The sequence below is a fragment of the Podarcis melisellensis genome, assembly GCF_964234715.1.
Source record: "Podarcis melisellensis genome assembly, chromosome: 5".
NCBI lineage: Eukaryota > Metazoa > Chordata > Lepidosauria > Squamata > Lacertidae > Podarcis > Podarcis melisellensis.
This window is the reverse complement of record NC_138537.1, coordinates 12,305,975-12,320,360: the sequence shown is the minus strand read 5'-3', so window position 1 is coordinate 12,320,360 and position 14,386 is coordinate 12,305,975.

The window sequence follows — 14,386 nt, the reverse complement described above, 5'->3', positions numbered from 1 at the left end:
CAAACCTGGGTCTCTAGGTATTGATCGACTACAACTCCCATAATCTCTAACCTGTTTAGCCAATGGTCAGGAATGATGGGAGTTGAAGTCCAGCAACATATGGAGTCCCAACGCTGAAGAACACACTCTCCTAGAACACAACTGAAATCAGTGCCACTGTGTCTTCTAAATCTGAGTCTTTCATGACACTGACCGATCTTGAACTTGTTTATTTCAAGCCATGTCAGTGTCTAACATAATATTGAAGATTCCTTGTCCCCAAATGTGACAAAGAAGGAAATGTGACAGACGGCCTTCCCTTCTAACAATGAGCTGGAACTTTTGCTTATTGAAATTTGTTATCTTATGAAACAGTCTCTTTTCATCAGAATCATCACAAAAGGAGCATTTGTTGAGATTTTGCAATCTGTACGTTTATTTAAATTTAATTGAGTAATTAATCAGTTAAAAGCCGGTTAATTCATCAACATAATAAAACTGTTGACAGCCCTTCTCAGATTAATAAGTCTGTGATTCTCTCCCCTTTAAAACACGTAAGCAGTGAAGCAAGCTGTTAGCTTCCGGCCTTTGCAGAGTCTATTCTCTCACTAATATTAATAACCTCTGAGTGAAGGAAAGGGAGAGCAAACACAACCCAGTGCTTCATCCCATCCCATCACCTCACCTCCTTCCCTGCACTACAGTCTTTTGCCTCACGCTTCATGAGGCTAGTATTAATTCAGAACCTAGTATGGCCTTCACTGCGCTTGAGCCATTCAGATTTATGAGTAGGACAAAATTAAACTGGTTTGAAAGAGGACATTCATCTCCTCCTTCACTTATTTATTACATTTGTATTCCACCCTTCCTCCAAGGAAATTAGGTGTGTGCACCAAGCCGACTCCAGAGGTTGGTGAGGTCAGGTATTTGCTGGGTCCACTAGACGGGCAAAGAGTTTCCAGCACCACCAGCAGGTCAGCAATACCATCATGGAGAGGGTCAGAAGCAGGGCAAGAAAACTCTTGGTTTATATTGTACCACCTCTTAATGGGTGGCTCACAGAGGCCTGGTCTACATATGGCGGAGAACCAAGTGGTAGGATGGTGTAGATGTAAATACATGGGCTGTTCCACTTCAGACGGCTGGTGCAGAATTCCAGTTCTGAATGCAGAAATCAAAATAAAAAAGCAATCATGGAATCAAAGTGCTAGGAGGTCTCTAGCCTAGCCCATTGCCAATCCAAGAAACCTCTTTGTATATTTTTTATACCCTGACATAGCAAGGAGGAAGGTTCTATTCAAACTCATTACCTTCTGTGCTGAGTCTTCTACAGTGGTACCTCAGGTTACAGATGCTTCAGGTTACAGACACTTCATATTACAGACTCTGCTAACCCAGAAATAGTACCTTGGGTTAAGAACTTTGCTTCAGGATGAGAACAGAAATTGTGTGGCAGTAGCGGAAAGCCCCATTAGCTAAAGTGGTACCTCAGGTTAAGAACAGTTTCAGGTTAAGAACGCACCTCCAAAATGAATTAAGTTCTTAACCCGAGGTACTACTGTATTGCCAATGAGATTTTGACATAGGGGGACATTAAAAATGTGGTCATTCACCTGAAGTCTGAAATGGCACCATCTATTCTGCCATGTCTGCATGACACTCCTGGACTAAGTGTCATGTTTCAGCACCTAAATCATTTGGATTGCCCTGATCTGCCGTTTAAGAATGATCCTCACATTCCCACCCCTCTCTCCGTGTGTGTGTGTGTGTGTGTGTGTGTGTGTGTGTGTGGCCATTTACTACTACTACTAATAATAATAATAATACGCCATCCATCTGTCTGGATTTCCCCAGTCACTCTGGGATGCCCCCAACAGATTCAAAGCCCAATAAAACATCAAACATTAAAAACTTCCCTAAACAGAGCTTCCTTCAGATCAAGGTCATGACATTTTAAAATATTTGAACCCTATCTCTTCCAACTCTCACAGCAGATTTACATGACAAGCCTATGTGGGTTTTGTGCCAGTATGAGTAATGTGGCTTCCCCTCAAAACTCCTGTGAATTGTCATTTGCTTAGTCTGCTAGGAATTTTCTGCTAGAGAACCATAGTTTTTATCAAAGAACTATAATTCCCCGGATAGAGTGTGTCTTTTAAATCTGATTAAGGCTGCAATCTGTCCCATTAAATGTGCCTTCTCCTGTCCCTCTATGATCATTTGCTTATTCCCTCCACTACTTAATGGTGCTGGCATTTCTCCCCAAGCCTGCCAAACTCTTGAGGAAGTTCTGTTTAAAGCCCCATCATCAATAGTGGCTTTATTACACAGCCAGCTGCTACATGCATCCAATATGTTACATATTGAATTATACATGCTTTTGTTGTTGTTGTTAAGTTCCTCTATATTTTTGTTAAAAGAAAAATCTATAGGGATAAGAGGACGGCTTCCTTTGTTATTACTGAGCCCCCTCTCTACAAACTGAGGGGTTTGTGGCTGGTTGTGGTTGTTGTTCTGTTTGTTTTTGCATTAAAGATGGAGCCATCTGTTCCTGTGAAAATGTGCCAGATAAGTGAGAAACAATTAATTCGGGTAGTTAGTGAACTGTGAAACCTGTCTTCTTGACAATGTTCAGCGTTTTCGGCTCTGGACAACAAAGTCAGTGCACAGTCAAGAAGAGACCATGGCCATAGAACAAATGGTTGAAAGTAGCACCCATAATAGTGCATCAATCTTTTTATTTTTTATTTTTAAAACTCCCATTGTTTGATTGACATGATGAGTCGGAGCCTCGTTGGAGGAAATGATTCAACTGATAAACATTTGCTACAATCCTGCTAAAGAAAGATAGGACTAGGGACTCAGCTATACAGCTGGAAATATAATGTTTTAAGTAGTTTTAAGTGTTTTTATACAAATGTGACACTAGATGGCGAAGGTAAGCTTAATGGCAAATTCAATTTTTTATTTTTTATTTTTTTAAAAAATGCATTTTCACAGTGCTCTTTATATGTGTTTAGATTTCACCTAGGGCTGCAAGGTTTAGATTTCACCCGGGGGAGCGAAATTTCGGGGGAAACTCAGACCCTGTGGGCAAAATGTGGCCCTCCAGGTCTCAATATGTGGCCCACAGGTATCTTCCATAGGCCACACCTCCTTACTAGCCACGCCTCTCTCCCTAGGCCACAACTCTCATTGGTCTTGCTGTTGCAGATATTAATATTGTACAGCTTGAAGCAACAGGATGAATAAAAACTGACTCCTCTTGGAATAAAAATTGTCTGGACCCAAAAAATGACTTCAAAGCTTTACTAACAGAACTTTCTTCAAAACAGAACATACAACAATCAATTCTACATCCAGATACTTGTATAATATCATGTGCATTTCAATACAGATTCGTTTTCTTATAATAACAGACAGACCTAATAACAAAGGTCTGTCTGTCCCCAGAGTCTCCATTAACCTGGAGCTATTTTCTCTTCAGAAGAGACCTCATTATCACATCCTTTGTTCTCTGTGGCTTCCAGAGAAAAACTCAAAGGCAGCTCCCTTCAAAATGGTGATTTGCAACTGCATACCTCTCACATGATCAACATTTATTATTATTATTATTATTATTATTATTATTATTATTATTATTATTCCCATAGGTCACAGGGTGGTTCACAGAATAAAAGCAGAATATAAAACCATAAAATACATTATCAAGATAAAAACAAAAATAACCCAATAACCTGCCCCTCAGCACATTTTAAAAGGGCATTGTTAAACACCACATGAGAGCTAGCAGAGAAAATCCAAAGTTAATTATCTTTTATCATTTAGATGCTCAGAGCTCTTCTTAGCTTCAATATAGCTCAGTGGAATTTTCCATGTTAAACCTTCAGCAACACACATACAAATACAAAGAGGTTTTTTCCCATTTCAGTGTACAATTAAACAATTATACATAATACTTGCTTCACACATATTCCCTTCTGCCTCTGTCTCCACCCACTACTGACATATGGCCCCTGGAAGGTTGCCCAGAATGGACTGTGGCCCTCAGGCTGAAAAAAGCTTCCCCAGCTCTCCTACACCTACTTACTTTGGCACAAGCCCTGCTGAACTCAGCAAGGCTTACTTCTGAATAGACATGCATAGGATTGAGTGCACATCAATAAGAAGTAGATTCTAGTGAGCTTAGTGGGGCTTACTCCCAGGTAGAACCTTGTAGCCTCCATCCCACTGAAGTCAATGGTATCGAAATGCAACTTGAATAAGATGTTCCACTGGTGTCGGAAAAGGAGGGGAAATTTTACAATATGTGGTGGGATTCTAATGAAATTTTTTAAAAATGGGAAATGATATACAATGAATTGAAGAAAATGTGCCATCTAACATTTGCTAAAAAAAACCTGTGCATGCACACGAAAGCTCATACCAAGAACTAACTTAGTTGGTCTTTAAGGTGCTACTGGAAGGAATTTTTTTTTGTTTTGACTATGGCAGACCAACACGGCTACCTATCTGACACTGTAAGGGTGTCGTACAACATGGCACGAATGATGTCATGACATTGCGTGGCATCACACATGTGATGTCATGATGTTGTGTGCCATTGCACACGGCCCCCCCTCAATCCTCCTAGGAAGATGGCGCCCCGGTATGGCAGAAAGGGAATAGCTCTGTTCCCCCTTTTAAAAGGGTGGGGGAAAGAAGCAGTTTAACGGCTTCTTAATTTTCATTTATGTGTATCTTTTTTAAAAAAGAAAAAGAACGAAGGCCATTTTGCATAGAGAACATATGCCTTTTTGTGTCCCCTCCCCTTTTACCATTTTAGATTCATTTTAGCCTATAACGTTGGCCTGCATGAAACACAGCTCATGCACAATGATCCAAGGGTTGTGTGTTTGTGTGTGTGTGTGAAATAATAATAATGTGGCATTAAACTGTGCAAAGCCACAACAAGCGGCTGTTCATTACAATGTGGCTAAATGGCTATTCTGTGACTCTCTCCAGTGTTACAGTGCAGTGGCTTAATTAAATGAAGAAAGTGGAGAGACGTGCTTTATTTATTAGTTTTTCACACCAAGGTAATGCAAATAATAATAATAATAATGAGTTGCAGTTTTAATAAAGTGCTCCAAATGTGATATTCCTTTCATATATTATTAATACCTTCGCAGCTCTAATAAATACAGGCTTGCCTTTTCTCTACCTTCTTTATGATGGGCTGCGGCTCGGGTAAAGCAGAAAAATTCAACATGAAGCTGTCGGAATCGTGCCGAGCTGCACAAAAGGCTGTAGGAAAGCAACACCAAAAGCCAGTTGTGAAATGGTAGCATAATTTGGGTTGGGGTGAAAGGGAAAGTGGCCCCAGAGATGACTGAGGAGTAAAAGGGCACATAATGAGCATCAAAGCTTATGTGATATTTTGACACTTCTGGTTGTTGTTGTTTTAAAAAAGACACATGGTTTTGTTGTCAGTATGTAGCCTTTTCAGACCTTTCCCATTGGTGGGGTCTGCGTTGCTCCCAGGTGGGAGAAAGGAAGTCAAATGACACTGAGGTTTGGTTCAGAGAAAGAATTTATTCTGCTCTCCGGAGAGCAGAAGGCACTGTGTGATAGGTTCACAGCAAGCACACAGAAAGAGAAATTTCATGCAGTATATATCCCCTTCAGTCACCCTCTCCCCCTTCCCCAGGAATCCTAGCCACGTCAGCTTGTACACTTAGGTTGACATCCTTGAGCATCCATGAGCATAAACAGATATCCCTGTTCCTGTGTGCTTATCTTGGGTCAAGAAGGTCACCCACTATAGGGGTACTCCTGGTGCCATCTCCAGGAGCATGGCCTGACAGGCCTGACAGGCAAGGTCTGTGATCAGGATATTTACATCCTACAAGATAAGACCCAGATCTTCCATCCCGTCTCCACTCGGTACTGTCATTACCTGCCTTCATGGACTGATAAGGGAGACAGTCATGTTTGTACAGCTGGGTTCCTGTTATACATGAGCTCAAGTTAATGGATTTTAGGTAATAAATCATTGAAGAAGGAATTTGGGAGTTATTGGGGCCTGATTTGGGTAGCTCAGCACAAGCAGGTTTCAGGCTTGGTTAACCTGTTCCTTCAAGTATGGAATGATTAGAGAGATTTTCAGGCAGAGAAGTAGACTCCCAAACACATAGGGAGAGAACAAAGAACACATCTCCTTAAAAATGGTGGTGCTCCCAATTAAGGGATACTCCTCCCTCAGTCCCTATTTATCTACGTCACTCCTACGTCTTGAAATCTGAGTTTGTAGCCTCTGTGCCTTCTGTTCTGAGACTTTCTGAGCTCTCTGTGAATTTGGAGAAGGGGAGTGGATGCTATCCAGAGACTATGAATCTGTTAACCCTCTCTCTTCCAGTGTTTCTTCTCCTAGCTGTTCCCCATCCATTATTTCCTAGCTTCTGCCTTCTGAATTATGTCCCTCTGCAAACCATTGTTCCAAATCTATACTTTCCCCCTGCTCCTGTGAAGATTCAGGAGTAGGAGCAGGGGGAGGGGGAGGCTCCTACCATTCTTCCTCAGTACAACCCTCCTCAGCAAGGTCCCTGACATCTACACCATTTTGGTTACCCCTGCCTTAGATGATGCGTGGTGGCCTGGTCTTCAAGTTCAGAAGGAAATAAAACCTTGCAAGCTTTATATTAGTAAGAGTAGTGTCAACTTCTTTTGAAAGCGTTCAAAGGTTTGGAATGTATGAAACACTACAGAGACAGATTGCCAGGTAGAAGGCAGGTGATGTGATCAAAGGGGGAAGGTAAATAGAATTTATCACATTGTTCAGTAATTTATTTTGTGGATGACACCACTGCAATGACTGGTACATTGTATATAATATAGATGTTTTAAGAAATGCGCTCTCATTGCTCTTCTGTAACTGACATAGTGGCATTACTTTTGTTGAATTAATTTATAGTTTCTGCTGTTAATGAGTCAGGAGTGTTCTGTTCCACTGAACATCTAGTGCTGGGATTTTATACGGAATCTTCAAATTCATGATAATATAATAATAAATTTAATAATAATTTGCTCTTAGATTTTGGACAGGGAGGACTAGAAATTCCATTTCACTTCTAAACTAAACTAAATTTCTCATTCTCGTATGTGCAAGGATGGAACTTTCTAAAAATAAAAATCTCAATTTCAAATTTATGTGCCCCGATTTTTTAAAAATACCATCTCTCTCCTTGATCTCAATCATCAGTGAGGGATTTATTTCTTTTACCAGTTCTGCCTTATTATCCACTCTAGGTTTCCATAAGCCACTAGAAGATAAACAGATTCATGCAACAATGCATATAACTGTACAATAAAGTCCCACATATAATTCTGAAGAAATATAGTGCTGCATGGAGCTTGATGCTTTCATATGTGTTATGCATGTACCTTTTCATATAATTTAGGGTTAGATATAGATATAGATATGGATAGATAGCCTGGCAATGCATAAGCAGGTTGGACAAAAACATTCCTGTTTAGCCCTGTGAAGATAGGCCTCGCCTTAGACCTCCCAGCAACCTTAACAAACTACATTTCCCAGGCTCCTTTGGGGCAAAGCCATGATTACTTAAAGCAGAATAGTACTGCTTTAAATGTATAGTGCAGATAGAGCCTTTGTTTTACTCACAGCAGACCTAGTGAACATGACGAAGGTGGTCCATCAATTTCAACAGCTCTACTCTAAGCAAAACTTAGTTAAATACCACATACCGTTTGGGCCTGGTTCTTCAAAACAGACAATGATTGGCTTCCCTGGGGAACACATTCCACAAAAAGGGAGCTACCTCTGAATAGACTTGTTCTTGTATCAGCACCCTCTGCACCTCCCTCAGGTGAGGAGGGCCTCTGAAGATGAATACAATGTCTGGGTTGGCTCAGGGGGGGAGATGATCATAGGTGGGGTGAGGCAATTCACAGATCGTCTGGGAAGAATGGATCAAGTCAGTTCTTACCAGAATTCATAAAGAGCTGTTCAACAGTGGAACAGACTACCTCAGAAGGTGGTGGAGTCTCCATCACTGGAGGTTTTTAAACACGCTGGATGACTGTCAGGGATTTTCAAGCTGTGATGCCTGCATGGCAAAGGGTTGGTCTAGATCAGTGTTTCCCAATCTTGGGTCTCCAGCTGCTGTTAGACTACAATTCCCATCATCCCTGACCATTGGTCTTGCTAGCAAGGGATGATGGGAGTTGTAGTCCAAAAACAGCTGGAGAGTCAAGGTTGGGAAACACTGGTCTAGATGACCCTTGGAATCTTTTCCAACTCTACAATTCTATGATAAAATCAAATTTCTCAAGCATCCCTGCTTATGACCTCCTCACGCTCATCTTTGCAATACAACTCATATGAGTTCAACCCTCCAACATTTCTCCGATGAAAATAGGGACATCCCATTCCATAATGATAATTTTACTGTTTATAGCCCACACATCTTACTGGATGGCCCCAGCCACTCTGCGCAGCTACCAACATATATAAAAGCATAGGTAAAGGTAAAGGACCCCTGGATGGTTAAATCCAGTCAAAGGCGACTATGGGGTGCGGTGCTCATCTTGCTTCAGGCTGAGGGAGCCGGTGTTTGTCCTCAGACAGCTTTCCAGGTCATGAGGCCAGAATGACTAAACTGCTTCTGCTGCAATGGAACACAGTGATGGAAACCAGAGTGCACGGAAATGCTGTTTACCTTCCCACCGCAGCGGTACCTATTTATCTACTTGCAATCAGTGGCGTAGCGTGGGGGGTGCAGGGGGGCCCGGCCGCACCGGGCACAACATCTGGGGGTTAGGGTTAGGGGGCGCAAATCCACGGGTTAGGGGGCGCAAATTACTTGCCTTGCCCCGGGTGCTGACAAGCCACGCTATGCCACTGCTTGCAATGGTATGCTTTCAAATTGCTAGGTTGGTAGAAGCCGAGACAGAGCAATGGGAGCTCACCCTGTTGCATGGATTCGAACTGCCGACATAATAAAACATTAAACATTTTTTTAAAAATTCCCTATATAGGATTACCTTCAGATGGCCTGGGGGTCAAATAACTCCATACCGTCCAACGTTTCTCCAATGAAAATAGGGGCATCCTAAGGAAAAGTGGGACATTCCAGGATCAAATGAGAAAGCTGGATGGCTTCTCTAAATCAGGGACGTCCCTGGAAAATAGGGACACTTGGAGTGTCTGTGAGTTAGGGTGATTGATGCCAAACAGCTATCTGCTTTTTCTGATGGCAGAAACATCACCACAAGTATTATAAAACATATTCCTGGCCTTAAGATATTGGACTGTTTGAACATGAAAGAAAAATATTTACAATTAAGCATGAAAATAAGTCCCACACAGACATGCAGATTAAACATCCTGGCAGTCAGTTCTGCAAAGAGTTTGCTTCCTTACGAGAAAGTGGCCAATATTTTGAGGCTTAATAATTTACAAAAGCTTAAAAGAGCAAAAAAACGAATCAGTATTTAAAAATGAAAACAACAACAATGCATACGCACAATTGCTTTTTCTTCCATTTCATCTATAACTTTAAAAATTCAGGATGAATCTCTTTGAGTCCATGGCTGGCAATGCTACTTACATCTCTACTTCTAAAACCTCTAAAGAGATACAGTTACACGCCCCCCCCCCAAAAAAAATCTCTTGAGTCTTAGCATTTGGGTTTTGTACAGTTTCTGTAGTCAGCTGAATCTCTATAAAATGCTACGCTTTGCCCCCTTTATTTTGCTTTGGAAACAAAATGTTGGCTTCAGAACATTAACCTTTACTACGTTTCTCTCATTTAAAAAAAAAGAAGAAGCTGCATAAAATTTCCGGGAGTGACTACATGCTAGGAATTAATGCCCGTGGATCATAATCACAATTTTAAAAAATATGACCCAATTAATTTGGTTTGCATAGCGTACATAGCCACTCCCAGCTGTATGCTCACAATTCACTCAGCCTGGAGTCTATTGCTGGCTTATAACAACACTTAGCAGCTGTTAGACAGGGTGATCACCTGTTGTTAGCCACAGGTAGCCTTAATTCTGATGCTAATTGCTCATAGTGTTCTGCTCATTAAGCTGCCCCCAGTGTCAGGATGTGACTGCTCAATGGCAGATGGATGGCAGAATGAAATGCCTGAGCTATCTCCTCATGTGAAAAACAAGATTGCATTTTAATACATGGAAAAGACTCATTCGTCCAGCATCACACTACACATTTATTTATTTTAATTATCTAAACTCTTAAGGTATAGCCCCCGGAAGACAGCCTGCAAGTAACAAAGCTCCATGGGAGATATGTTTGGATGGTTTTTGTTTTGTTTTTTATTTAAACAACAACAACCCTGTAATAATCCAGAACTACAAGAACTCGCCAAGTCCCAGGGATCAGTGACATAGAGAAACATTGTTAAGTAGAGACAGACTAGAACTAACAAGTCTTCAAGGCATGTTTGAAAGCTCCTTCTGAATGGGCTTTTCCTAGTTCTGTACAATGGGGGTTCCACAACTGCGGGGCCACCACTGTGAAGGCCCCATCTCTTGTGCTTGGCAACCTAACTTGGGGACATTCAAGGAAGGCCTTTGCAGTTTGTATTAATAAATGAGCAGGAACATATGATCACAGTCAGAATTGCATCCTAATGGATAAATAATGGTAGTTTAGTTAGCAGGAAGAAGCTATGGTAGAGAGCAGTCCAGAATCAGAGGCAGAAATGGAGGCTGGAGAGGAGGGGGGAGCCAGGAGGCAGAGATGAGTCAGGTTGATGAAGGAGCCAGGGTGTCTCCCTATCCTGCTGTGATCACCTTCCCTTCTTCCTAATCTCCCAGAACCAGAAGAGGTATGAAGAGAGAGGAGCAGAGACAGACACAGTTACAGAGTCTCAGATTGCTTGAGAAGAACCCGGAGTAGGAGGAGATAGTTTCAGTCCTGGCAACTGCCTCATAGGGGCAAGATCTACGGGGACGAGTTGCTGCGCTCGCTGGGCCTGGCCTTCTGAGCTGACCTTGTTTCCTTGAAAAGAAAGTTAACTGCAATGATGCCGTGTGATTTATTGCTGTCCTGTTCCTGGCACCTGCTCCTAACATCCAGGCTTCCAGAAAGCTACAAAATAATCTGAAATACAAAATCTTCAGATTTCCTGAACTTCTGTGGAGGGTAGAAAAACCCAGGTATTCATTAACCTCTTGGATCCGAGCCATTATAAACTTGGCTTCTTGAACTGGACTCTGTATGGAGGAGGATGTCATTAACATATACTGTTGTCCTCCTGCGGCTGGTTTTATTTCTGCTAAATCAATTATTTCAGCAACGCAGAGCAAATAATGCTTTGTTTCTTCTGATAGTAATTTGAGTCAAATTAGGATAGACCCCTATGGAGTATTTGGATTCATTTTCATGACTACTCCCCACCATATTCTGCGTAAATGGAGAAAAGCAATTAAAAGTTTCCTACTGATAGGAACAAAGGCGAATGAGATTTCTTCCCCTTTCCTTGTAGAGTTTAGTTGCAAATGTGGTCTGCCCAACAACTTGTATACAAAAGAATGTTGGGGGGAGAGAGAGAGAAGGAACGAAAGAAAGACTAATTCCTACGCACAACAAGATAAACCTAATGAGATAAAATGGCTGGCTGGGAAAGGCTTAAAAAAAATTAGCAACAACTTTCAGCAAGCTTAGCTCTGATCTTGGTCAATGTGTCTCTGCGTGAGCCATCTTTTATTTTGCTGTCTTAAGCTGTGAAAAACAGAGTAGGTTGAAATTGTTCTATCAGGCGCACAGCCTGACATGAAACACGCTCAATGTGGGTCAGGGACAAAGGACAAACCAAAATGAAAAGGAGAGCAGCTTCTTTGATATAATCTGGGAGCAGAAAAATTAGAGTCAACCGGGAGGCAGAAAATCAGTGCCTAGCTGGTATGTTTTTTTAATTGAGGCCGTTGCCATTAGGCATGTGGGAGAATTTCAGTCCAATTCACATTTGCACACGAACCTACCTAATTCGCACTTACTGAACTAAAAATTCACGGACTGAAATGCAACTGTCCTTCCGAATTTGCACTTTTATGAATCGTGCGATGCGGTTCTCTAACCCTTCAATAATGTGTACCGAAATGCATAATTGGAGTCATTGTAATATATAAATGTATAAAGTATATTACTGGAAATGACATGCAAATGGCATGCAAAACAGCTTTGTATTAGGCAGGATGGCTTGTTTATATTAGGGGGGAAGGCGTTCAATATTTGTGTGTCAAAATTTGTAGACTCATAGAATCATACAGTTGGAAGGGACCCTGGGGATCTTCCTGTCCAGCACCCTAGGAATATGCAGCTGTCCTATAGGGAGATCGAAACTACAACTTTGGCATTATCAGCACGACACTCTAATCAATGATGATTTTCAAAAGCCACACCCCCAAGTCAAAGGAATGCATTTAGGAAAGGTGAAAATCCAGTGGGAATGGAGAGACAAGTACTTTCAGGTTGATTTCACTGATAAAGTTAAATATTCAAACAGCACGATCCTATACATGTCAACTCAAAAGGAAGATTCGTTGAGTTCAATGGAACTTAATCACAGGCAAGCAAGCACAAAATTACAGTCTAAATCTTGGAAAGGATCAAAAACTTCCTTAACTAAGAAACAGTTTGCATGATATTTTCAGTGCTGTGGGAAATGTCTAACCCATGGGTAGGCAAACTGAGGCCCGGGGGCTGCATGCGGCCCAATCACCTTCTAAATCCAGCCCGCAGACGGTCTGGAAATCAGCATGCTTTTATATGAGTTGAATGTGCCCTTTTATTTAAAATGCATCTCTGGGTTGTTTGTGGCACCTGCCTGGTTGCTCAATGCTTTGAGCAAGCTGCACAATGCTGGCTGCAGCAGCCCCACCTCAGCCAAAAAGTATGGACAGGATCCTCCCTTTTCTGTCGCACTGTTATGGCTACTGGCAGTAAATCACTTCATTGGCCACTGCTGTCTCTGAACTTTGATGTTCTGGATAGCCTTCCTTGGCTAATAGCAATTGATTGATCTGTCCTCCTTGGAATCTAAGAATACAAGAACAAACATTTGAAGCAAACTACGGCCGTGATTATGACTAAACACGGCCACAGTGGAAAGCTATGGAAGATGCAAGCTTTACGCTCATATAATCAGCAAGTACATATATCCTGGAGAATTGCCGAGGCCACAGGCGATGTTTTAGTACTTGTAGCTTTTTTTAAAGACCTGCAGTTTTATAACAAGATGAATGCTAGATGGACAAACAGATATGAAAAGGAAAGGCTCACACATTACAGGAAAAACCTAAACTGATTCAGAAAGCTAAACTGGTTTATCCAGCTAAACGGTATAATTAAATGCACATGTCTAATTATACACCAGAAGATTTTTATTATGATGATGATTTGGGGGGGGGGTCCTATCTGCTATCATTTAACTTCTGTATAATTAGTTTTTAAAGGGTTCTGCATTTTGTCTCTGAGCAACTAGTCATTGTAGCTTTGGATGCCATTTCAGTTGGCTGACAAGTAGGAGATAATTTTGTTTACCTATAAATCCAGCTTAAGAAAGACTAGGAAGCACAAAATGAAAAGAAGTCTTGAAATCTAGGAAGAAAAGAATTCTAGGCAAACTCTCCCCTTTTTAAATTTCTTGCTTCCCCCCAAACACCCCCCATTGGATTTCTTCTCTTTTTGTAGACCACCTGAAAATTGCAGTGAGTCTTGATGGACCAGTTAATAACTTTTTTGTTCTACATAGAAAAATACATGCATAACTCATGTTTTAATGACTTTCTTCTTATTCAGTGTCAGGAACGTTGTAAAAAAACTTGTACTATTAAAATCACAAGCCCTAGGCCAGGCTGCTGAAATAGGACACTTTTCACTGTTACTTTTTTTTTTTTTTTTAAAGGATAAATTAGTAGATTGCACCAGGATCAGATTATTGAAATCACAGAGCCTGTTTGAGAATCAACAGCCTTGTCGGCTGAAATAAAAAAATAAATAAAGCAGTGGGTAAACACTAGAATAAGGGACGCAGGTGCTGCTGTGGGTTAAACCACAGAGCCTAGAACTTGCCGATCAGAAGGTCGGCGGTTCGAATCCCCGCAACAGGGTGAGCTCCTGTTGCTCGGTCCCTGCTCCTGCCAACCTTGCAGTTCGAAAGCACATCAAAGTGCAAGTAGATAAATAGGTACTGCTCTGACGGGAAGGTAAACGGTGTTTCCGTGCACTGCTCTGGTTCACCAGAAGCGGCTTAGTCATGCTGGCCACATGACCCGGAAGCTATACGCCGGCTCCCTCAGCCAATAAAGCGAGATGAGCGCCGCAACCCCAGAGTTGGTCACGACTGGACCTAATGGTCAGGAGTCCCTTTACCTT